The 24,737-nt window shown below is 35.5% G+C and overlaps 1 protein-coding gene across 2 annotated transcripts in view; it reads right to left on the reverse strand.

Annotated features, from left to right (window-relative positions):
* The window catches only part of LOC136030087 (regulator of G-protein signaling loco-like), a 95,522-nt gene that overhangs the window by 40,022 nt on the left and 30,763 nt on the right, over positions 1-24,737 (reverse strand). The gene's annotated exons all lie outside the window — the stretch shown is intronic.

Raw genomic sequence — 24,737 nt, forward strand, 5'->3', positions numbered from 1 at the left:
GACAGGGATGACAATGCCATTGATATTGTCAACGTCATTGCCATTGTTTTTCAACCGTTGTTAATCACGACCACAAGTATTATCGTTATTGCCTCTTGCATCATTGATATTGCCGTTAGCATCATCATCATAATTTGAAAATCATAAAATGCTCGAACTAAGCAATGTCCTCCCTACACCCCTTCCATTATTTCGCTGGTTCATCTAACAATTAACCATGGTGAGTTGTCTCTATGAATTTTGCTAAACTTTTTTGTAATTTGTATTTTGATCGGGCTGAGGTTGCTTAGTTTAAATTTTGCAGAGGATTTTCAAATTTGAAGAAAGGATTTAAGCAATAAAGTGTCAGAATATGAAGCATAACAGTGAGAACTTTTGTCAAACTAAAAACGCCTCTGGCTAAAAGAAGTAGTTTAAGTTAAAAAACAGAAGATAAAATCAATAAAAAGAGAGGACGTGAATTAAAGCACTATTAAATCGGTTTTTGCACCTGCCGTCTATGTTTCCTCGCAAAAACTGAAAGAAGGACGGGTCTATGACGCACTTCTCCCGCAGAAAAGAGATGTTTATGACAAAACTTTAAACAAATCTACTTCCGTCATTCGAAAAAGCCAATTCAATGACTACGAAAAATCTAACAGTTCGTAGTAACGAACTGCAGTAAGGAGCGACCCAGCTCAATAGTAATCGAAACTCTAAAAAACGGAATCTTGATACCAATATTTACATCAAAAGAATCGGATTTTTATGCTAATTTTAATTATAGAAGTTTCATCAAGTTTAATTTTACCCATCAAAAGTAACGAGCTTGAAAAATTTGCCTTATTTTCGAAAAAGGGGGAAACAATCCCTAAAAGTAATAGAATCTTAATGAAAATCACACCATCAGATTCAGCATATCAGAGAACCCAACAGTAGAGGTTTTAAGCACCTATCGCAAAAATGTGGAAATTTGTATTTTTTGCCAGAAGAAAGATCATAATGGATGCGCGTTTATTAGTTGTTTTTTTTCCCAGGGGTCATCGTACCAACCCAGTGGCCCTAGAATGTCACGAAAGGGCTCATTTAAACGGAAATTAAAAGTTCTACTGTCCCTTTTAAGTGACCGAAAAAATCGGAAGGCAGCTAAATCTCCTCCAACGCTTATTTTTCCCAAAGTCACCGGATCAAAATTTTGAGATAATCATTTTGTTCAGCATAGTCGAAAAATCTAATAACTATGTCTTTGATGATGGCTTAATCCCCCACAGTCCCCAGGGGAAAGGCTGCAAGTTAAGAACTTTGCCCATTGTTTACATATAGTTTTGGTTATTGGGAAGTATACTGACGCTTTCAGGGGGGATTGTTTCTGGTGGTAGTAGGGTTGGTGGGAGGGGTTACGCGAGAGCATTTTTCCATGGAGGAATTTATCATGGGAAAAGAGAATTTCCATGAAGGGGGAGCTGGATTTTCCAGCTTTATTTAAAAACAAAACAATGAGAAATTAAATAAACTGAAAGTAAGGAGCAACACTAAAACTTAAAACGAACAGAAATTATTACGTATATGAGTGGGTTCGTCCCCTCCCCAATACCTCACTCTTTACGCTAAATATTTTTAGTAATTTCAAAAGAGCTATTTATTCTAATTAACCGGCCTTTGTGATTCGGGGGTCATCCTTAAAGAATTGAAACAAAATTCGCACTTTAGTGTAAAGAACGTGGTATTGACGAGGGGGAAACCCCTTCACATACATAATAAAAATATACGAATATACAAGTTCGTTACGTAAGTTATGTATACTTATTACAAATAAAACGTTCGTAAATAAAAGTAAAAGTTCCAGTGGCCTTTTTAAGTAACCAAAAAATTCGAGGGCAACTAGCCCCCCTCCCCCGCCCCTTTTTCTCAAAATCATCCGATCAAAGCTTTGAGAAAGCCACTTAGCCAAAAAAGCAAAATTAATATGCAAATTTTGTTGTAATTATTCATGTGCGGTGAGCCAAAATCAAAACCTGCATTAATTCGAAAACATTCAGAAATTAAATAAAAAAACAACATGTTTTTTCAACTGAAAGTAAGCAGCAACATTAAAACTCAAAGCGAACAGAAATTGTTACGTATAAGAGGGGGTTCATTCCCTCCTCAATACCTCGCTCTTTACGCTAAAATATTTTTAGTAATCTCAAAAGAGCTATTTATTCTAATTAAACAGCCTTTGTGATTCAGGGGTCGTTCTTAAAGAATTGGAACAAAACTCGAGCTTTACTGTAAAGAGCAAGGTACTGACAAGGGGGCGAACCCCCTCATATACGTAATAAGAACATACGAATATAGAAGTTTGTTACGTAAGTTAATTTGTAAGTTAAGTATATTTATACTGATAAAAACGTTCGTAAATAAAATTAAAAGTTCTACCCCTCCTTCATAATAGCTGAATGCGCAATTATACGTTACTGTACGTAATTTTGTGGAACATCAAGTGAATCAACCTGTTTAAATGAAGCTTTAAATTAAATGTCTATATTAACTATTGATCTTGGATGGACTACAAGATTTTTTAGGAACGAATTTACCACCGTGTGGTATTATACTTGGCCTGAACTGAGAAGCTCAATATACAGTATTCCGGTAATTTCAAATAGATTGAAATTACTATCACAGACAATTCATCTGATATTGATTTGGACCGCTTTGAGGCAAGATCATAATTCGGTGCCACAAAATGGCAAAAACGTCGCTTTCCCGTGGTACAATCTTTTCGACTACTTAAAAAGGGCACTATGACTTTTAACCTTTGTTCAAATGAGCCAACTACCGTTGGCTTCCGTTGGTTTCACGTGATCATCCCTGAGAGAGAGAAAAAAAATGCATCTGTGATATTTTTTCTCGGAAATTGCAAAATTCCGCATCTTTGCAGACAGGAGCTTGAAACCTTTAAAAGAGGGTTCCCTGATGTGCTGAATTTGATAGTATTATTTTTATCAAGCTCACTATCCTTTTGGGGGTGTTTCCACCTTTTTTGAACATCGGGCAAATTTTTTCAGGCTCCTAACCATTGATAGTAGCATAGAAACTAAATAAATTTTATATATTAGAAATTAGCATAAAAATTAGATTCTCTTGATGCATTAATTTACATCAAAACGCCCGTTTTAAGAGTTTCAGTTACTATTACCCCCGGTCGCTCCTTACTTATAGTTTGTTACCACAAATTAATTTGATTAAATTAAAACGAAATCTAAGAAAACATTTCCCTTTGCAAAGTGTAACTAAAAGCAATAATAGCTCACCTAGAGTGAAGAATTCAATAGGCATAAAAGATAAAACAAAATATGCCCGAAAAACAAAACATTTATGAAAGCCTTGTTAAAGAAGAAATTATATTCAGGCCACACACCCTCACGAAACTTTGAAAATGTTTGGAACTCATTAAAACGCCAGGATGAGCCCAAGTGGGCCCTGCAAAATTAAATGTGATTATAAGCCTGACCGAGACCAAGACAAATTCCAATCCATCATCTTAATGAGTTACCAAAAAAGACAGCATGCATTATTATACCACGGAATAAATGTGTAATTGGAATTCTTTTGTCGCTATTAAAATTCTCTTAAGGTCTTGTTTAGGAGACAAGATCGACGAACCTACAAATAGCTAAGAGATCTAGTTTACCGACTGTAGCTTTAGCTAAAGATTATATAATAATTTTGGAAGCTTAAAAAATCCTCGATCTGGTTGGTCTAGTTATTGACATTTTCTGTTCTTTTTTTTTACATCTTTGCTTTAATTTTCTTTTTTACTTTGTGATGTGGTTCACTCTTTGCTAGGTTGCAGCTATTGCTGCAACCATGAAAGTTGTGCATACACATATATGGTGTATATACGTCCGAAATGCTTGCAAATATCCCACCCTGCAAAAAAGGTACTCACTGAATCTAATTAGTTAGCAATGACTTAACACCACAGTATAAATATATTAACAATAGCGAAAAGTTTCTTCAGAAATGGGAGAGATCAAAGCGTGCGTATCAAAAATCTTAAATGGAAGATAGAGGACTTTTTGCTATGAAAATAGAGGACTCCTAATATATTTATATTCTTCTGAACACATCTCAATTGGCAATTAAATGAAAAAAAATAACACATTTTTTCAACTCAAAGTAAGTAGCGACATTAAAACTTAAAACGAATAGAAACTATTATGTATACTATTGGGTTCGCCCCCTCGTCAATACCGTTCTCTGTACGCTGAAGGGTAAAATTCTAGTTAATTGACTCCTTGCTATCTCAGAAAGGGTTTAGGTTTGGAAAATGAAACTTTCAGGGATGAATCTACAGACTAAAGTATTTCCCGGGAAGGTATTTTGAAGCAACTACCACCACTCCTTCTCGATCTAGAGGGCCCTGACCTTTGATGACCTTTAAAAATATGTGTTATAAAAGTGAAATCTTGCAAAATAGATCTTCTGCTTAATTGAAGTACAACAAAATTGTTTTCAGCTTCATAACTTTGCTCAATTCCATTTTATAAGGTTTTAAAGATATGCAAATATATTTCCTAAATTAAAAAAAAAACAAAAAAACATTGATATGGCTCAAAATTCAACTCAAATAACAGGAATTGCATTTTTCACAACTAAAGGCAGAGAAAAAGCAACTAGTAACTGAAAATTAAGGTAAAATGTTGTTTTGTCAAAATTTCAATAGGTATGACCTGTCATGTAGGCAAATTTCAGGGCCCTCTAGAGGGAGAAGGAGTGAAGGTGGGTACTTTAAAATAACTTCCCAGGACATACTTTAGCCTGTAGACCCATCCCTGAAAGTCATTTTCCTAACCTAAAGCCTTCCTGAGATAGCAAGAAGTCAATTAACTAGAATTTTACTGCAAAAGATTTGGCTTTGCCGGCTTTAGTCGCTTCCCTTCACTCACTGGGGCATTCAACCCCAGCGAGCTATGCTAACAGCTCGAACCTTCAGCTCTCACCAAAATAGCTGGACGACACTGCCCTGTAATAGCGACTTTCTCACATGCTATATTTATACAATTTACTCTGAGAACTGTTAGTATATTCAGAGATCCAAAATAATTTGTTTCCTAATTAATACTTAATTTATTTTCTAAAAATGGAACTTACTTTGGCCCTTACTAGAACTCTTTCAAAAGACTTTGAAAAAATATCGGCTTTCTTATTGCTTGAATTTGACATTCTCAAACATCCTTCATTTTACGAAGTAACGATTACTCCTTGTTGAAGATCAATAATAATAAAAAACTTCGTCTGTGACCAATATTTTCCATACACATCCAGCATAATACTGAATAGTGCCAATTTCTAATCAGTTACCACCACATAATGATAACGTTGGGACTCAGTAAGGTTTACTAATTTGAACGGTCACTGTATTTGAAACAAAACAAATCAAATAAGATAGACTGACTGTTGTTTTGGCGTCTGTTCGTTTTATAATAATCAATGATAAAAAAAAAGGATAAGAATGGAGCAATGCAATCTAGTCTGACCCAAAATATTAAAAGTTCTCTAAAAAAAAAGCTGTCGATGTGCTTAAAAGTCACAGAGATAACTAGTTTCTTTCTACAGGGCATTTATGTTTTTAGTATTCAGCAGAGCTTTTACAGTATATATATATATATATATATATATATATATATATATATATATATATATATATATATATATATATATATATATATATATATATATATATATATCAGCACTTTCGCGTTTGACCCTGTCATGACGAAGGATATATGTATGGAATTTCTCCCTATCGGCTCCAACACCTTCGTGTGCCACTAAACTTCCGCAATCTGGGCACAGATACTTCGAAATTCCCCGACTGCAGAGGGGTGAACATTGTTTTATTTATTTATGAAAACATAATAGAAAGGATGAAACAAAAGCGAAAAATAGAAATATTTACATTAACGAGACAATGAAAACAACTGGAAGTGTCGGGTGTTGACAAAATAAAAAAGAAAAGAAAACAAAAGAAAAAGAAAAAAAAGTTCAACTGCATAATCTCAAATTCAAACAAAAATATCGAATCACAGGTGACCTGCCACTTCTTTATATTTAAAAAATAATAATTTGACACTGTGACTTGGACCTGCGATACTATATTTGCGAATCAATCTTGTGTTTCGTGTCCGTAGCAGTAGGTGGGGTCAATATTTGGCAAACCAGAAAAAAGATGGAACACATTTTCCTTAATAGGATTTAGTAGATATCTCCACTAGGTATAACATACAATCGCCGTCACGCCTAAAAGTCGTATCTGAGATTTTGACTTCTAAGAACATTGGCAATTTTTGCTAAGCCGTTCTCAAAGGGTGGATCTCCACGGTTGCAACGTACGTTCGATCAAACTTGTATGCTCCTGATTTACATTGTCCGATTAATTCTCTCTTTTAGAACAGCTTAGCAAATGATTTTTGCCAGTTTTCACAGAAATACAAAACACCAGATACATAATTTTAGGCGTGACAGAGACAGCACATAATATGAGGGAGTGCGGCAACGTTGCAGAGACTGGCAAAGTTAAAACGATTGAAACAAAGTTTCAGTACATTTTGTTGATTCAATAAGTTTATAAAGCGTTGTGGAAACCATAATCGGGAAGGGGAATAGTGTCAGTTTTACTGATTTACCCTTCTTGGGATAGGAGTAAGATTTCTTGTGTAAAATGTTGAACGAACAACTTTCTGAACAAAATACATTCCTATGAGAAGAGCGCAATACTTATTACAGCACAACAACCGTGTTTTGGACGCAGAGCACTGATTCCGTCAATGAAGTATGACGTCTCAGAGAAGCCAATGGCTTTTCTAGCAGAAAATCAGGACACAACAAAATTCCCCAGACCAAAAAAAAACCAGAAGAAATAATCCAGGTCCTGTTCAAATTTAGTTTTTAAAGCAGGATCAGGCGTAGAAAATTTGAACTCGAAATCAGCAAACGTTGGTTTTTGGGGATTTTGACTGCAGAAAGAGAAGAGAAGGTTTTTGAAGAACGTTGTTTGTGATCTTTTCAGAGATAATTCCGGTCAAATACAAATTTGAGAAGGTCTCGTCAACTAAATGTTCATGTCCACCCCCAAGCTACAGCTAATACTACTAGAAGCAAATCCCCACAGCATCGAACTACCTCAGGGCTAGAATAGAAATTTATGAGTTTGGTTTCAGAAGACAGTGAATGTTGATTCATGGGCTCACGTCGTCCTATCTAGAGACCTAGAGAATATTCATGAAAATATCCCCACTCATCCAGCAGCCAATGAGATGTCGTGAGAGTGTCGTCTTGCTTCTAGAAAAGGAATTAAGAAGTAAAAGTAACATATTTTCTAAAACATTTTCATCCACAGAGAGGATTTCTTCCATTTGAAATTCCCATTTCCATTTCACCTTCCATTTGAAATTCCCACTTCTACTTCACTTTTCCATTTGAAATTGGTCATTTATATGGTTTGGGCTGTTTCCCGAAATGTCTTATAATATAAAATACTCTTGACCAAAACCTCGGTATGATCATGAGTTCATCCGTGTATAAAAAGCTATCCTTTCTTCGAATCTTTATTTATAAATCTTTGTACATAAAATGAACAATTCTTCATAAATTTAGGCCCTTTCCCCGATGGCTCCACGGGTCCCGTTATCTTTGGAAGCACATTTTTTCCACATTTTGATCCTGTTGTTAAAATGGTTGCCTTGAAATTTTAATACAGCACCGTGTTTTGCACCGTTGGGCCTGGTGGAGAAAATATCACGAGAAGAGGTTTAGGTGCCTTGAATCACTCTCAGTCTCAGGTCTTATAAAAGACAATTGAAACCGCAATTCATGTTCAAATGAGATCACGCCGTAAAATTTTAAGATCATAGATTCGATACGATCACCTCAAAGTGTCAACATCTAAATTGGATATTGCATGGACATTATTAATTCAGTAAGTTTTTTGTGAAGAAAATCAAAATTTCGCAATAGGGATTATAGTGACGCATAAGTATGAATCAGTTGTGCTCTTTGACCAGTTTGACTGGTTTTTCCCAGTAAAGGATAATGGATTACAGCGAGTATGTGCATTGCCCGGTAATAAACTTTTTGCAAAACAACTGGGAAGAAGGTATTGAAGACGCTACTATTATTCAACACGCAATAGACTTTTTTGAATGCGGTGTTATTGCTGATGCGAAAAGCGAATTTTGGGCGAAGGTTGCGCCTAATGATAATTGCCTCGGCGCATTGGTGCGAAAGCTTCTGCGAACAATGTGAAAGATATTCTTGATCTTATTAAGAAACTGGACTCTGAGGAGGTATCAACTCCGATTTATGTGACCAAGTCTCCAACCGAGGTCCCGGTTTTGCCCGCAGTCGCGTATTCTAGGCTGTCAACAAAGGTGAATCGTGTGGAACAACTACTCAAGGTTGTTGCCACCAAGCTGGATGCTTATGAACTGAATTACCCGAAATTGCCGAAACCTGCAATTCCCGACTCGCATGCTACTATTGTTGTGTCGAACCTTCCATCTACCCTTTCGGACCCAATAAAACGAAAAGATCTGATAGATCAGATTGATGGACACGAATCAATCACTAGCATTCGCCCCGTTCGTGACAAACTGTTTATCAATATAGATAAGTCAGTTGCTGAAGATTTCCGCTTATCGGTGACTGGTGCGTTTACTGGCTCTTCTGCGAAAGTTCTAACCAAGAAGTTTTACGGACTCCTGAAGGGAATCCCGCCTGATTTTGAACTGTCCCACCTGATATCGTGCCCTGGTGTTTCTGGTGCCTCTAGGCTAGGGAAATCGCTTGCAGTAAAACTTGAATTCTCCGATGCAACATCAAGAGTCGAAGCATTTAGATATGGTCTCAAAGTTGGATACGAAATCCTAAGTGTTTATGAGTTCAAAGCGATTCCCCGGTGTTGTAACAATTGCCGATCCCCAGACCATCTCCAGTCATCTCGTCCCAGTGTTACACCAAAATGTGCGCGATGTGCCGGTCCTCATGTTTCAGATAGAGACTCGCCTTGCAATTTGTCACCTAAGTGCGCAAACTGTGGAGGTGATCATGTTTCGTTTAGCCTCACTTGCCCTAAATTGAAAGCAATTGTCAGTCGCAAGTTACCGAAAACAAACTAATGTCTGAATCAGTATCACTCGTGTCCTTCAATATTAATGGGACGAAAAATAAGGACCTGACCATTGATGAACTGTACAGTAAGTTTGACATTGTATGCTTTCAGGAACATCTTTTGACCGCAACGAGTGTTAATTTCCTGCGCCACAGTTCCGCCCACTTTGTTTTCACAATAAATGCTAAATCTACTTTTGGAAGGCCTTCAGGGGGTTTAGCATGTATTATAAAACAAAAGCTCAGCTATCTGTCCCCGTCATGCTATTTCTCTGATGAACATTTATTGGCTATAAGACTTGGTAAAACCGTATCGATAAACACTTACCTGCCTCACGATGGGAAGAATATGACATCGCTTAATAAATTCTCCAAAGCATGCTCTAGTTTGAAAACTCTCCTTCAAAGTATAAGCAAAAATGGGTACGAATTTATTATTATTGGAGATATGAACACTGATGTAAAACGTGATTCTGCTCGTACTGTGAACCTACTTGATTGTCTCCCTGATTACAGAATAATTGCGAAGGATCTACCTTTCTCGTATGTGCATAATTCCGGCAGCTTATCGGATATTGATCACGTGATTTGTTCCCCGTTCATTACATCTTCAACAGTGCATGTCCACGAAGATGAGCAAGATATTGATCACCTTCCTTTATCGCTATGCTTTTCGATTAGAAAAGATAGTACTGACCAGGCTTGTGCTCCTGCCTCTAAATGGTTTGTGCGGAGTAATTGGAAAAATGTTAATATGCCATTATATATTTCAACCCTGGCCATTCTCCTTGGTTCTTTACGTGTACCTTTTCATCTTCTCCAGCTGAGTGTTAGTCCTACTAAAAGTAATTACGATCTGAATCATTATTACAACCAAATCGTGTGGTGTTTAAAACGCGCCGAGGAGGTTGCTGTCCCTCAGGAGCGAGTGAGGAAAAGTACAAGGAAACCAATCTGGTCGTGTGACCCTGAGCTGAAAAGTGTGAAAAATAAAGCCAAATTGTGGCTGCGTATATGGGTTGCTAACGGTCGACCATGAGCTGGGAATGTGTTTGAAATAAAACAAAAAACTAAGCGTGAGTTTAAGAAATGTCTGCGATCGAGCCGTTACAAAGGGTTAGACTATCCTACCAATAAGAAAGAATGGGACAAAGTGATTAATTCAGCTAATTTAAATAACTCGGCAAATCCTAATTGCCCCATTACGCCTTCCGCATGGTCTGACCACTATTCAGTTATATTTTCCAAAGTGAATTATGCAGTGCACGCGCTTTATTCGAAACTGCTTGATTCGGTTCTCCCGCCTTCCCTGACTCAGGCACAAGTTATTCCCGTTTCAGTTGACGCTGTAATTGCATCTGTTAAGAAATTGAAATCAAGTTCTCTTGATATTGACGGTATCAGTGCTTGTCATCTAAAAATAAATTGCCCGTCTTTGTTTTTCCATTTACAGTTGTTTTTCCAAATGTGCCTTTGTTGTTCCCTCGTTCCTGACAGCTTTTTGTGTGGAACTGTCACTTCTGTACTTAAACGAGGTAAGACTCCTTTGGATTGTTCTTCTTACAGGCCTATCACGGTTGCTTGTAATTTTAGTAAAATCCTTGAACACATCCTACTTCCTTTCATAAGTATGAATGCTAATTTCGGGGAGAATCAGTTTGGTTTTCGGTCTGGCATCGGGTGCCAGCACGCTCACCGTGCTCTTGCTTTCCTTCTTAAAGATGCTTCGGCTAAAGGGTATGGTCTTCATATTTGTGCTCTTGATCTTTCTAAGGCTTTCGATAGTGTTGTACATAGTCAGGCTCTTTACTCTCTTTATAGTCACGGTATTAACCTGTCAGTTATTTTTCTTCTAAAGTTTTGGTATAGTAATTCTTATCTTCGAATTAAAACTAATGGTGCCCTTTCATCTTCTAATGTTCTTGTTCGTCGGGGCGTACGGCAGGGTGGAGTGTTATCTCCTAGTATTTTCAAATTTTGTATCTCTGGTATTCTTGAGAATATTTCTTCTATGTGTTTTGTTGGTTTGAGTGATATTTCTTACCTTGCTTATGCTGATGACATTCTTCTAATTAGCCGGTCTAAACTCAGTCTATCGCAGATGGTTCATAAAGTTTCTTCTTCTTTTACTAAAATCGGTCTTTCGCTTAATGTTGATAAATGTGAGTATCTTTCTTTCAATGTTCCCTCTTCTCCTAGGCCTCTAATTTTTCAAAATTTTTCTATCCCTCATGTAGATTCGATCCGGTGGTTGGGTATTACACTTACAAAAAATCTTAAAACTCTTCGGGAGCGTGCTGTCTGGGATGCTGGAGTGAAAATCCAGATTGGTTACTCTAAAATTGTAGCCAATCGAGGGAAATACAATCGTATTGCCCTTGGTAAGCTTTATTCTACTTTTTCCGATCATTCTGTTCTTTACCTTTCTGGGCTTTACCCTATATTTAAGAAAAAAGATATTAGCGATATTCGATCCTCTTATTTCCGTTTCTGTAAATTTCTTCTCTATCTTCCTCTGTGGTATAGGAATCGAAAGATAATCAAAAAGTTCCATCTTCCGAACATTACTGAGAAGCTGACTGATCTACACAAAAAGCTCTCAGAAACGGCGTATCGGCGTTTGTCGCCTCACCACGGTCTGATCCGTTTGTATGATTAATGGATTAATGTCTATTGTTGACTCTCGTTTTTTTTTTTGTTTTTTTTTTCTTGTATCACATTTTTTTTTTTCGTTTTTCTTCAAGTTTTTACTCCACTATTTATCTTTTTGATGTATGTGGGTTAGAAATAAATAATAATAATAATAATAATAATAGCACAAAAATATAAAGTTTCGTACTTTCGTAGCTACAGCGTTGCATGATAGGGGATGAATTCTGATAGGAGATTCTTGAGAATCATGAATTCGATGGTGTAATTTTCATCAGGGCCAGGTTACTATCGGAGGGAGCCCTCCCCCTTTTCCTGAAATTATGCAAATCTATTTGTGCTAATAGCTTTTGATAGATACATTTAAACTTAATAAACTTCACACCCGTGGAATCAGCATGAAAAGCAAATGTTTTTCATATACACGTTGTTCTCAAAAGTTTCTTCTCAAGAAATTAATTTAGTACTGACACAGGTCGCTCTTTAATTACATTTCGTTTCGACGGTCCAAATGGTTTTAAGTAAATATTTCATTCTACAATTTTCGAAATTACAACTACAAAAGATTTTTATTCAAACGTAGAATAGGTGAAACCCTTTCCGTCAAAGTTACTGAATATGATTCCGCTACCTCTCTGAAACTACAATACACTTTATGGGTGGCAATATTATCTTGTGCATTTAATAAATAGCAAAGTAAAAAAAAGTCAAGTTTTTAGCATTAGAGGCATTGCAACTAAATAAACTCGATACAAATATAATAAATCCGACCTTTGCCCATATTTGACAAGTGTGAGCCCTATGGGTTATGTATCATTATTTTAAGCAGCTAGTACATATTGGTGAGACAATAGACAATTATACACCTTTCCTATAGCAGTTCTGCGGTTAAATAAGCCTTCATTATTTGAAATTACTGAAACGGGCATGTTGGCAATAGTCGTAATTGAAGCACCTCTGACTATTAATGTGCACTTATAACATCTCTTTATTCATTTCCCAAGGAAGAAAACTACAACCTATGCAAATGTCGTATCGTAAAACTATTAAGCAAACTTACGGCACATCCTTTTTTTTTTTGCTAGAATACTAATAATCGAGATTCAAGACCCACCTGCAGATTCTAATGAATGGAATTTCAAACCCGTTCTATGTCTTAACGTCATAATGCTTCACTCTTTCCTCTTAAAAAAGAAAAGCAAAAAGAGACACACGAATGCATCCCATCTGAAAAAATGATTTTCCTTATTACTCAAGATGTTTGACAGCAATTCAACTATACGGAATTTTTAGCTTTGTGAATTTACATGGTCCAATTTTCGTTTCAATTCAATACAATTTATGTGGTGTTTCAGGCTATTTTTCGATATTCCCATCGCAATAAACTTTAAACAATTCTTCCTAATTTGACTTTTTTTTTTCTTTCTTTTTAAGCACGTATTTAAATTTTTGGTTACTATAAGTTAGACTTTCTTCTTTACTAGATTAAAAAAGTCTTTTTTAACTGAAAATAAGGAGCGACATTAAAACATAAAAAGAACAGAAATTATTCTTTGTAGGAAAGAGGCTGTCCCCTCCGAAATACCCCGCTCTTTATGCTAAAGTTTTTTATTGTTTTGAAAATTAGAGTTGTGGAAAAGAGTCAAGCTTTAGCGTAAAGAGCGGGGCGTTGAGGAGGGGACAGCCCCTTTCATATACGGAATAATTCTTTTTTGTTTTAAATTTTAATATCGCTCCTTACTTTCATTAAAAAACTTGTTTTTTATTTAATTTCTGAATGTTTTTGAATTAATGCAAGCTTTGGTTTTGGCTCACCGTACATGAATAGTTAAAACGAATTTTCCATATCAATTTTACTTTTTTTTGGCTATATGGCTTTCTAAAAATTTTGGTTGGACGATTTTGAGAAAAAAGGGGTTGGGGGCCTAGTTGTCCTTCATTTTTTTTTATTACTTAAAAAGGCCACTAGAACTTTTAATTTTATTTACGAAGGTTTTTACTAGTAAAAAATATAAGTAACTTAAGAATTAACTTACGTCAATACCTTGCTCTGTACGCTAAACTTCGAATTTTGTTCCAATTCTTTAAGAATGACCCCTGAATCATAATGGCCGTTTGATTAGAATAAATTGCTCTTTGAAATTACTAAAACTACTTAAGTGTAAAGAGCGAGGTATTGAGGAAGGGACGAACTCCCTCATACACATAATAAATTCTGTTCGTTTTAAGTATTAATCCTGCTCCTTACATTCAGTTGAAAAACTTGTTTCTTATTTAATTTCTCATTGTTTTTTTTTAATAATGCTGGAAAATCCAGCACCCTCTTCATGAAAATTATCTTCGCCCATAAAAAATTCCTCCAAGGAAAGATCCTCCCACGTAACCCCCTAACCCCCCCCCACCAGAAAAAATCACCCCCTGAAAACGTCCGTATACCTCCTAATAACCAATACTATATGTAAACAATGGGCAAAGTTCATAACTTGCAGCCCTTCCCCCGGGGATTGTGGGGGATTAAGTCATCCTCAAAAATATAGTTATTAGTTTCAACCATCTTGAACAAAATGGCAAATTCAAAATTTTGATCCGGTGACTTTGGGAAAAATCGAGCGTGGGAGGGGGCCTAGTTGCCCTCAATTTTTTTTGTCACGCAAAAAGGGCACTAGAACTTTTGATTTCCGGTCAAATGAGCCCACTCGTGGTATTCTAGGACCACTGGGTCGATACGATCACCACTGAGAAAAAAAAGCAAAAAAACAAATAAACACGCATCCGTGATCTTTCTTCTGGCGAAAAATACAAATTCCACATTTTTCCAGATAAGAGCTTGAAACTAATGGTGTGATTTTCATTTAGATTCTATGACTTTTAGTGGGTATTTCCCCCTTTTCCCGAAAATAAAGCAAATCTTCTCAGACTCGTAGCTTTCAATTGATAAAACTAAACTTGATGAAACGTGTATGTTTAAAATCAGCATAAAAGTCTGATTCTTTTGATTTACCTATTGGTATCAATTTTTTTTAGAGTTTTGGTTACTATTGACCCAGATCGCTCCTTACTTACAGCTCGTTACCACGAACTGTTTATAAAGTAGAGTTGTGACACAGAGTCAAAGTTTAGCGTAAAGAGCGGGGCGTTGAGGAGGGGATGGCCCCTGTCATATACGGAATAATTTCTGTTCGTTTTAAGTTTTGATGTCGCTCCTTACTTTCAGTTTAAAAAAGACCTGTTTTTTATTTAAGATTTGAACGTTTTGAATTAATGCAGGTTTTGAATTTGGCTCACAATACATGAGTGATTAAAACAAAATTTGCATACTAATTTTACTGTTTTTAAAACTAATAGTAACCTTGTAATAACCAAGGTTTGATTTTTGTTTCAGTTGTTTAAAAATGACTCCTGAGTCACAAAGGCTATTTAATTAGACTAATAGCCTCTTTTAGAATTAAAAAAAGAAAATTTGGCGTAAGAGGGAACTACTGAGGAGAGGCAACCCATCTTATATACGTAATTTTTTATTAATTTTTTTAAGCACGTATTTAAATTTTTGGTTACTACAGGCTGGACTTTCTTCTCTACTAGATTCCGGTGCATGACGCAACCATGACATGGTAAAATGACAGAGGCGGTCGTCTAAGATTAACACTGATTGAAGTGAAATTTACATTCAGTAATTGATTTCTAATCCACTGGACAAATCGGAAGATCATTCTTTGCCAGTGCTGAAGCGTAAACGTCTGGCGGCTTAATGCCATAACAACCTAAAGGTAGTCGATAATTCAGGGGTGGTCCTGGCTTCTCTTGCACCCAGAGCAAAATCTTGATTAGCCCCCCCCCCCCCTCTTGTCTCCGACAAACATTTTCAGGCCAAATTTTCATTTATTACCACAATCATTTTCAATTTATTAATTAATTAGTAATTTATTCTTTAATCATTGTTTGTTTATTATTTAAATTAATTAGTTATTTTTAATTTATTGATAAGTTCATAATTTATTTTTATTTATTAAGTACTTCTTTTGTTTATGTTAAATAAATGAAATTTCAAAAATTACACAAGGATTACAACCGTTAGATTATTTATTTGAAATTTTGGTATCCTGAAATTCATACGCGCGGGAAAGATTCCCCTCTGTCCCTCCCTAAAACCACCTCTGCGGTAATTCTAGGCCATATCCATATTGAATAGAGATCATGATTACATCAGTAGCTGGAACCTAGATAGAACGAACCTTGGGGTACAGAAACTGATTTTTTTTAAAATTGTTTGAAGTAACCGAATACGTTTATTCGACTTTTTTTTAAATGCGTTTTGGAAAGAAAAGGTCAACTGAGAAAAAATTCCCAATTGGTTCTGATTCAGGAATGGTTCCTTATCCCGATTCAACAGGACAGTTCTTTTGTAGTTACGAAACATATCCATATTGAATAGAGATCATGATTACATCAGTAGCTGGAACCTAGATAGAACGAACCTTGGGGTACAGAAACTGATTTTTTTTTTTAATTGTTTGAAGTAACCGAATGCGTTTATTCGACTTTTTTTAAATGTGTTTTGGAAAGAAAAGGTCAACTGAGAAAAAATTCCCATTTGGTGCTGATTCAGGAATGGTACCTTATCCCGATTCAACAGGACAGTTCTTTTGTAGTTACGAAACATATCCATATTGAATAGAGATCATGATTACATCAGTAGCTGGAACCTAGATAGAACGAACCTTGGGGTACAGAAACTGATTTTTTTTTTTAATTGTTTGAAGTAACCGAATGCGTTTATTCGACTTTTTTTTAAATGCGTTTTGGAAAGAAAAGGTCAACTGAGAAAAAATTCCCAATTGGTTCTGATTCAGGAATGGTTCCTTATCCCGATTCAACAGGACAGTTCTTTTGTAGTTACGAAACATATCCATATTGAATAGAGATCATGATTACATCAGTAGCTGGAACCTAGATAGAACGAACCTTGGGGTACAGAAACTGATTTTTTTTTAATTGTTTGAAGTAACCGAATGCGTTTATTCGACTTTTTTTTAAATGCGTTTTGGAAAAAAAAATGTCAACTGAGAAAAAATTCCCAATTGGTGCTGATTCAGCAATGGTACCTTATCCCGATTCAACAGGACAGCACTTTTGTAGTTACGAAACATTTCTTTGAATATTCTGAAAAAGAGCCTGATGCTGCTCCAATGTGATTTCAAGTCAAAATACAAGTATACCATTGGAATCCCTATAGTCAAAAACCCTGTGCCAAATTTTAAAGTCTCTTATCTTGAAAACCAAACAATATCCCCTTTTTACATGGATAATACTGATAGCACTGAACAATAAGGGCTCATATGAAAGCTAGTAATAATTCCCACATATTTCTTACAAATTGACACTGCTAGCGCCATGTTTGAGCGTCATGAGACATCAAACAATACTACTTTCGAAATAGAGGCGATTAGAAAACTTGCTAATTCCTCTTAAGAAAGGTTTTATCGACGAGAATTGCTGAAAAAAGTATAAACATCAATTGTATACATAGACACAGCACCAGACGGGTCAATATCACAAGTAACCAAGACTTCATATCTCCATGATAAACATGACTAGGTTGTGGGTGGCAGGATATTCTGGATCCTTTCACTGGGCTAGACCTGGCATCGAAAAGTCTTCAAGAAAGGAGAAAGGAGAAAGAAAGGAATATTCTTTCAAGAAAGGAGAGGGTTAGAAAACTTGACTAGTTCTTATTAATAAATATATTATTAAGGATGAATGCTGATCTCGATCGGATAAATGGATTAAGCACCAGACGCAACAATACCACATGGAACTAAGACTTGATGTCATAGCTGACATAGCAGTGCTTGCCAGCGTTGCCGCCGCGGTACAATTGTACCGTTTTTGGTACGATTTAGAAATCCTGGTACAATGCGGTACACTTAAACGTTTCATAGTAATCCAAAATTTACGGTACATTTCGTTACATTTGAGATGTGTTTCCCGGGTCAAGTTTGATTTTAACCAAATTTTTGGAACTCCTCAAGCCACCTCTTAGGGATTCAATCCACAGAAAAGGGATTTTCATCGACGAGAAACAAAAAGAAATCTCTTCGAGTTTCAAAATTGCCATCACACGAGGCTCAAAATTGGTTTCTGAGGGAGGATGAAGGTATTAGTGAAGAAAATGGTTGCTTGTCTTTTGGTATATTCTAGAGTTTTGTCTGTGAAATGGAAACTGACGTAGAATGCTAGAATTGTGCTACAAAGCAATGCCTTGGGTACAATCTTTTCAAGAACCAGTGTAATTTATCTGTAGGCGTTGGCAACGCTGATGCATCCCTAGAATGCGACTGGTACGGAGATCACTGTCCCTCATTTCCACTTGTTGTTCCAAAGAGAAGAACGTGGAATAAAAACAACTTTACAGAAATATTGAAAATCAGTTTGAAACCAGGTGCGTACAAAGATGGGAGGGCTCGACGACACCCACTCTCTTCCTGAAATCCCAATTTTCTTGATTTTTTGGGCAGTTCTTATTCATATTATCATTTTATTTTTATTATTATTATCTGCCCTCCTTGACAAGGAAAGTATACTTTCAGCATTACGACTGTAAAATTGCAAGGCATGACACGAACTTATACTTTCAGCATTACGTATGTAGAGTATACTTTCAGCATTACGGCTGAAAAATTGCAAGGCATGACACGAACTTATACTTTCAGCATTACGTATATAAAGTATACTTTCAGCATTACGACTGAAAAATTGCAAGGCATGACACGAACTTATACTTTCAGCATTACGTATATAAAGTATACTTTCAGCATTACGGCTGAAAAATTGCAAGGCATGACACGAACTTCCTTAAATCCAATTCACTATATATCTAAAAACTCTTTAATGTCCTCCACTTTTCTAAAATCTCTACAAATTTTCTTTAGGCCGATATTTTCTTCGACATCGTAACCGAAAGGAAAAACATTTTTTTATCTAGCACCAGACGGTGTAGCACCGATAGGATTTCAGTAGGCTACAGTTTTTAAAAATGTTTCCTTGCTGCTACAAAAAAAAAAGAATAAATAAATCTGACCTCATACTTGTGCCAACTATGTACGTGGTTTTGCTTAAAATCCAACAAAGAAGCAATATTATCCGTTTTTTCACATTTAGTCAGCGACATGGGACACCATAACACTAAAGAAAATCATATCACAAACCAAAAACTTCAATCAACCAACCCACAAAGAGGAAACAAGCGCTCGCTAAACTCCTGACTAAATAGCGGAAATTATAATTTCGACTAAACGGTGAGTCGTGAGAAATTTGGCTGACATGAAAACCTGCTTGTCCAAAAAGATTCTCTCTAGTCTCTTTCTCTCTAAGATAGAAACTTGATATAGTGAGCATTATTCTCTATTCAATAGAGCCCTGTCGAACAAACTCTCAAAACCCAAACCTCGGAGTACATTATGTGATACTTAGAATGGCAAAAGGATCATCTTTCAGAATGCTATCCTCCTTTTCAAATATCTAATTCTATGCCTTTGCTTTTATCATTCTGAATACAGATCAGGGACACAACATTTTCTAGAGCTGACTAAATATTGCTACCATTTCTGCTTTATACTCTCATTTTGAAAATCATAAAGAGGTGACAAACTATTTGCTTTTAAACAACATGGTCTGTCTGTACGCAATTTGTCTTCAAGTAATATACAAAAAAATATTTATAAGTATCCTTTCTGAGCAAGTTTTTTAAAAACCTCGATTGATTTGTTTTTCCATTCTTAAAAAAAAATTAATACTTTAATCAAATGTCTAGTAAAATGGTTGTCACCCTCTTAAAATAGCTTGGGTATGTCAAGGATTGTCACGAAGTGTAACCAAAGAGTGATCCACACCAATAGCAACCAACACTCGAAAATAAGGAATTGTAATAAGAATCATGATTCCTTCAGAATCACAAAAAGAACATGTATTTCCTACTCACACTGAATATATATATATATATATATATATATATATATATATATATATATATATATATATATATATATATATATATATATATATATATATATATATATATATATATACTAGCTGTTGGGGTGGCGCTTCGCGCCACCCCAACACCTAGTTGGTGGGGGCGCTTCGCGCCCCCCCAAGCCCCCCCACGTGCGTAAGTCGTTACGCGCCATATTAGTTACGCGCCATTGTAGTTATGTCCCTATGTCCCACCTGTGAATATAGATATATATATATATATATATATATATATATATATATATATATATATATATATATATATATATATATATATATATATATATATATATATATATATATATATATATATATATATATATATATATATATATATATATATATATATATATATATATATATATATATATATATATATATATATATATATATATATGTTTTTAACTACGTAAAACTTGCGAATATACAACATTCTTTGCTGTCCCATTGTCTGTGCATATAAATAGATTGTCAGGTTTACCGACTCTTGAACATGCAACATATAATGGTCCATGGGAAAACAATCCGTATTCAGATCTATACCTCATCATTCTAATGATTGCCCTTGAGCTTTGTTGATGGTGATTGCTAATGGACCATTCCCTGAGTCGCCATCGTCATTTATATATCCCCCTGTGCACCCCGGCGTCCCCTTTGTAGTTATGTCCCTGTGTCCCGGTCGTCATTTATATTCCCTGTGTCCCGGTCGTCATTTGTGTCCCGGTGTTCCAGTCTGTGATTTCTCTTTGAGTGTCCCGGGCGTCATTTATATTCCTTGTGTCCCGGTGTCCCGGTCGTCATTTATATCCCCCTGTGCCCCCCGGCGTCCCCATTGTAGTTGTGTCCCTGTGGCCCGGTCGTCATTTATATTCCCTGTGTCCCGGTCGTCATTTGTATCCCGGTGTCCCGGTCTGTATATACATTCGTTTTTTAGTTTTGTTTTTCTCCTTTATTTTTTTCCTTTTTTCTTTTTTTTCTTTTTTAGTTTATTTAGATTTTTAGATTTTTTAGTTTTTTTATTAGTTTTTAGTTTTTTTTGTAGTTTTTACCATTTTTTTAGTTTTTTTAGTTTTTTTTTTTTACTTATGTCCTGGTCGTCATTTATACTCCCTGTGTCCCGGTCGTCATTTGCGTCTCGGTGCTTTGTTGATTGCTAATTTATATTATATTTATATTTATATTTTTTATATTTATTAATATTTTTTTAGTTTTCTTTTTCTCTTATTTTTCAGTTTTTTCCTTTTTTTTAGTTTTTTCTTTTTTAGTTTTTAGTTTTTTTTTGTTTTTTACCTTTTTTTAGTTTTTTTTTTTTTTTAGTTTTTTAGCTTTTTTAGTTTTTTATTAGTTTTTAGTTTTTTTTTAGTTTTTGCCTTTTTTTAGTTTTTTCAGTTTTTTTTAGTTTTTAGTTTTTTACCTTTTTTTAGTTTTTTTTTAGTTTTTAGCTTTTTTAGTTTTTTTTCTTTTTAGTTTTTTTTGTAGTTTTTACCTTTTTTAGTTTTTTTTCTTCTTTTGTATTAGTGTGAAATAATTCAGACGTCATATGCGGACAAACACGACGTCACTCGACAGACAGACAGACAGACATAACCCACAAACAACTTATTTTTATATATATTTATTCATATTTTTTTAGTTTTCTTTTTCTCTTTTATTTTTCAGTTTTTTCCTTTTTTTTAGTTTTTTTCTTTTTTAGTTTTTAGTTTTTTTAGTTTTTTACCTTTTTTTAGTTTTTTTTAGTTTTTTTAGTTTTTTAGCTTTCTTAGTTTTTTTATTAGTTTTTATTTTTTTTGTAGTTTTTGCTTTTTTTTATTTTTTTCAGTTTTTTTTTAGTTATTAGATTTTTACCTTTTTTTAGTTTTTTTTAGTTTTTTAGCTTTTTTAGTTTTTTTTTTAGTGTGAAATAATTCAGACGTCATATGCGGACAAACATGACGTCACCTGATCCACAGATCCACAGATCCACACACAGACAACTTATTTTTATATATATAGATATATATATATATATATATATATATAATGAAAAAGGAAATCACCAATGCAACAGCACAAACACGTAAAAAAAAAAGAAAAAAAAAGACAGAAGGAGAAAAGGAAGACTGTTTTCCTACATTAGTAATTAATATAGACAGCATAGCCATACACAATCAACCATAAAGAATAATCCATGGACAGGCAGTCTTGTCGTCAATAAGTATAAGTCGTCATTTACTAAATATTAAAAACAGTAAAAAAAGGACAAATAATTTAGAGGCAAAAACCCAAACAAGAGCTCATCAGGAGAATACAAACTTGCCTATAGGGTTTCGGCACTTTAAATTCCCATTATGGTAATGGCACTTTAAATTCCAATATGATAAATTCCCATATCAAAAATTACTAGCTAGAAGATCACGAAATAGAATTCAAGAAGTTTGAGGGTTCTTTGCCAGAGGTTTTGAATCTCTACTTGCAAATAGACAAAATCTCGTATTTACCCGAGAAAGATTGTTCTTTGTTTCTCGTTTTCAAACAGTTCGTGCTAACGAAATGTAAATAAGGAGCGACGCGACTCAATAGTAACCGAAACTCTAAGAAACAGAGTCTTGGTAACAATAGATACATCAAAAGAATCGAATTTTGACGCATATTCAAAATATATAAAATTCATCAAATTTAATGGTATCCATCAAAAGTTACGAACCTGAGAAAATTTGCCCAATTTTTGAAAAAGGGGCGAAGCACCCTCAAAGCACCAAGTGATCTTAATAAAAATCACTTTTTCAGTGGTTTCAAGCTCCTATGCGCAAAAATATGGAGCTGCATTTTTTATTTTGCCAGAGGAAAGATCACGGATGCGTGTTTATTTGTTTCTTTGTTGTTGTTTTTTTTTTTCTCAGGGATGGTCATATCAAACCAGTGATCGTAGAGGATCAGGAAATGGTTCATTTGATAGTGCCGTTTTTCATAACCAAAAATATTGGAGGGCAGCTACCCCCCTCCAATGCTCATTTTTCGCCAAATTCACCCGAAAAAATTTTGAGATAGCCATTTTGTTCAACATAGTCGAAAATCTAATAGCTATGTCTTTGAGGATGACTTAACCCCCCACAGTCCCCAGGAAAAGGGCTGCAAGTTATGAACTTTGCCCATTGTTTACATATAATTTTGGTTATTGGGAAATATACAGCAGTTTTCAGGGGAGATTTTATAAGGGATGGGGCAGGGGAAGGGGGTATGTAGGGGGATCTTTCCATGGGGGAAGGGAATTTTCCATGGAGGAGGAGTCAGATTTCCCAGCATTATTCAAAAACGATAATAAATCAGATAAAAAAACAAGTTTTTTCAACTGAAAGAAAGGAGGAAGATTAAAACTTAAAACGAACAGAAATTATTAGTATTTGAGGGGGTCGCTCCCTCATCAATGCCTCGCTCTTTACGCTAAAGATTTTTAGTACTTTTAAAAGAACTATTTATTCTAATTAACGGCCTTTGTGATTCAGGAGTCATTCTTAAAGAATTGGGACGAAATTCCAACTTTACACATATATAATTAATATAACTCCTATATACAACATATATAGCTCTTGGCTAAATTAGGGCTAAATTTAACTCCTTTGGATAGATATTGCAAGGATAAGACTTAAGGAACCTATAGATGTCGGGTGTGTCCTAAAACTCCAAAGGCATAGCGAAGACAATGCTTGTTACCTCCAATCAATTGGACACCCTCCATCAACAGAAGTCGTGCTAGGTCTAGAACCTAAAATGGGAAACCTAAATACTGCGTCCACCTTTCTCACTTTTTTTCCAAGTTTTATCCAAATCCAACAACCCATTTTGCTAGATATCCAGATCTAAACATTTTGACATCACTACCTATTTCAAGCAGAAGTAGTCTGGACATGAAAATTTGAAAAGTAGGGCATCACCTCTTACTTCCCATCAAGTTTGTATTGCAATCCGATAACCCGTTCTAGTAGATGTCGTAATGGTAAGACATCAGTAACTTTTCTCCCCATGCATGGTCCTAAGCCCTCCAAAGGGATAAATTGAAACGCTAGCTGGTACCACTAATCAAGTTTGGCTGACTAACAACAAGTATTTTAAGTAGATATTTAAGAACCACTTTCCACACAGATGTCAGATAGGGTCCAAACCCTGAAAAGACACAGCTTAAATGTGAACTCTCACTTAGAATTGCAATTCCACAATCTATTCCAATAAATTTCAAGACTACAAGAACTTTGCCACAACCTCCTCTATTGCCCACAGAGGCCAGATAGGGTCAAAACCCCAAAATCGTTAAAGGATTAGGCTAGCTTTAACCTCCCACCAAGTTAAACCGATACCCGACTGTCAGTCATCCCCCTCCAAACAGTTCAGATTGAATGCTGAACCCCACAAAAGCAAAAATTTGAACACTTATCTTCCTTTTCAACAGCTTTAGTCGAGATTTGACAGCCGTTTCTGATAAATCTCCTAAGTACAAGAATTTACGAACCCTCCCTCTTTTTTCCTCCAAAGAGGTCAGGTCCTGTTCAGATCCACATAGTTGTAGCAAGGACGCCAGTTCTTACTTCTTACCAAGCTTTATTGAGATCCGACAACCCTTTTTGTCAGACAACCTGATGACTGGAACTTAAGGACACCTTTACTCCCACCCCAGAGACCTAGTTGGGTGTTGATACACTAGCTCTTGCGTCCCACTAAATTTGACTGAGATGGGAAAATCTTTTCTGGTACATGTCTTGATAAAAAAAATTAGGGACCCTCTTTTCCCGGGCAAGGTCAGGTTGTTGAGACGCCCAGTCGGCATATTTAGGACAGTAGCTCTCACTTGTTATCGACTTTGTGACTTAACAACACTTTCTTGTAGTTATTCTGACAACAAGGATCTAGGCACCCTCCCCAAAAAAATATGAGATTTGGTCAATCTCTAAAAG

The sequence above is a fragment of the Artemia franciscana genome, chromosome 8 (genome assembly GCF_032884065.1).
Source record: "Artemia franciscana chromosome 8, ASM3288406v1, whole genome shotgun sequence".
NCBI lineage: Eukaryota > Metazoa > Arthropoda > Branchiopoda > Anostraca > Artemiidae > Artemia > Artemia franciscana.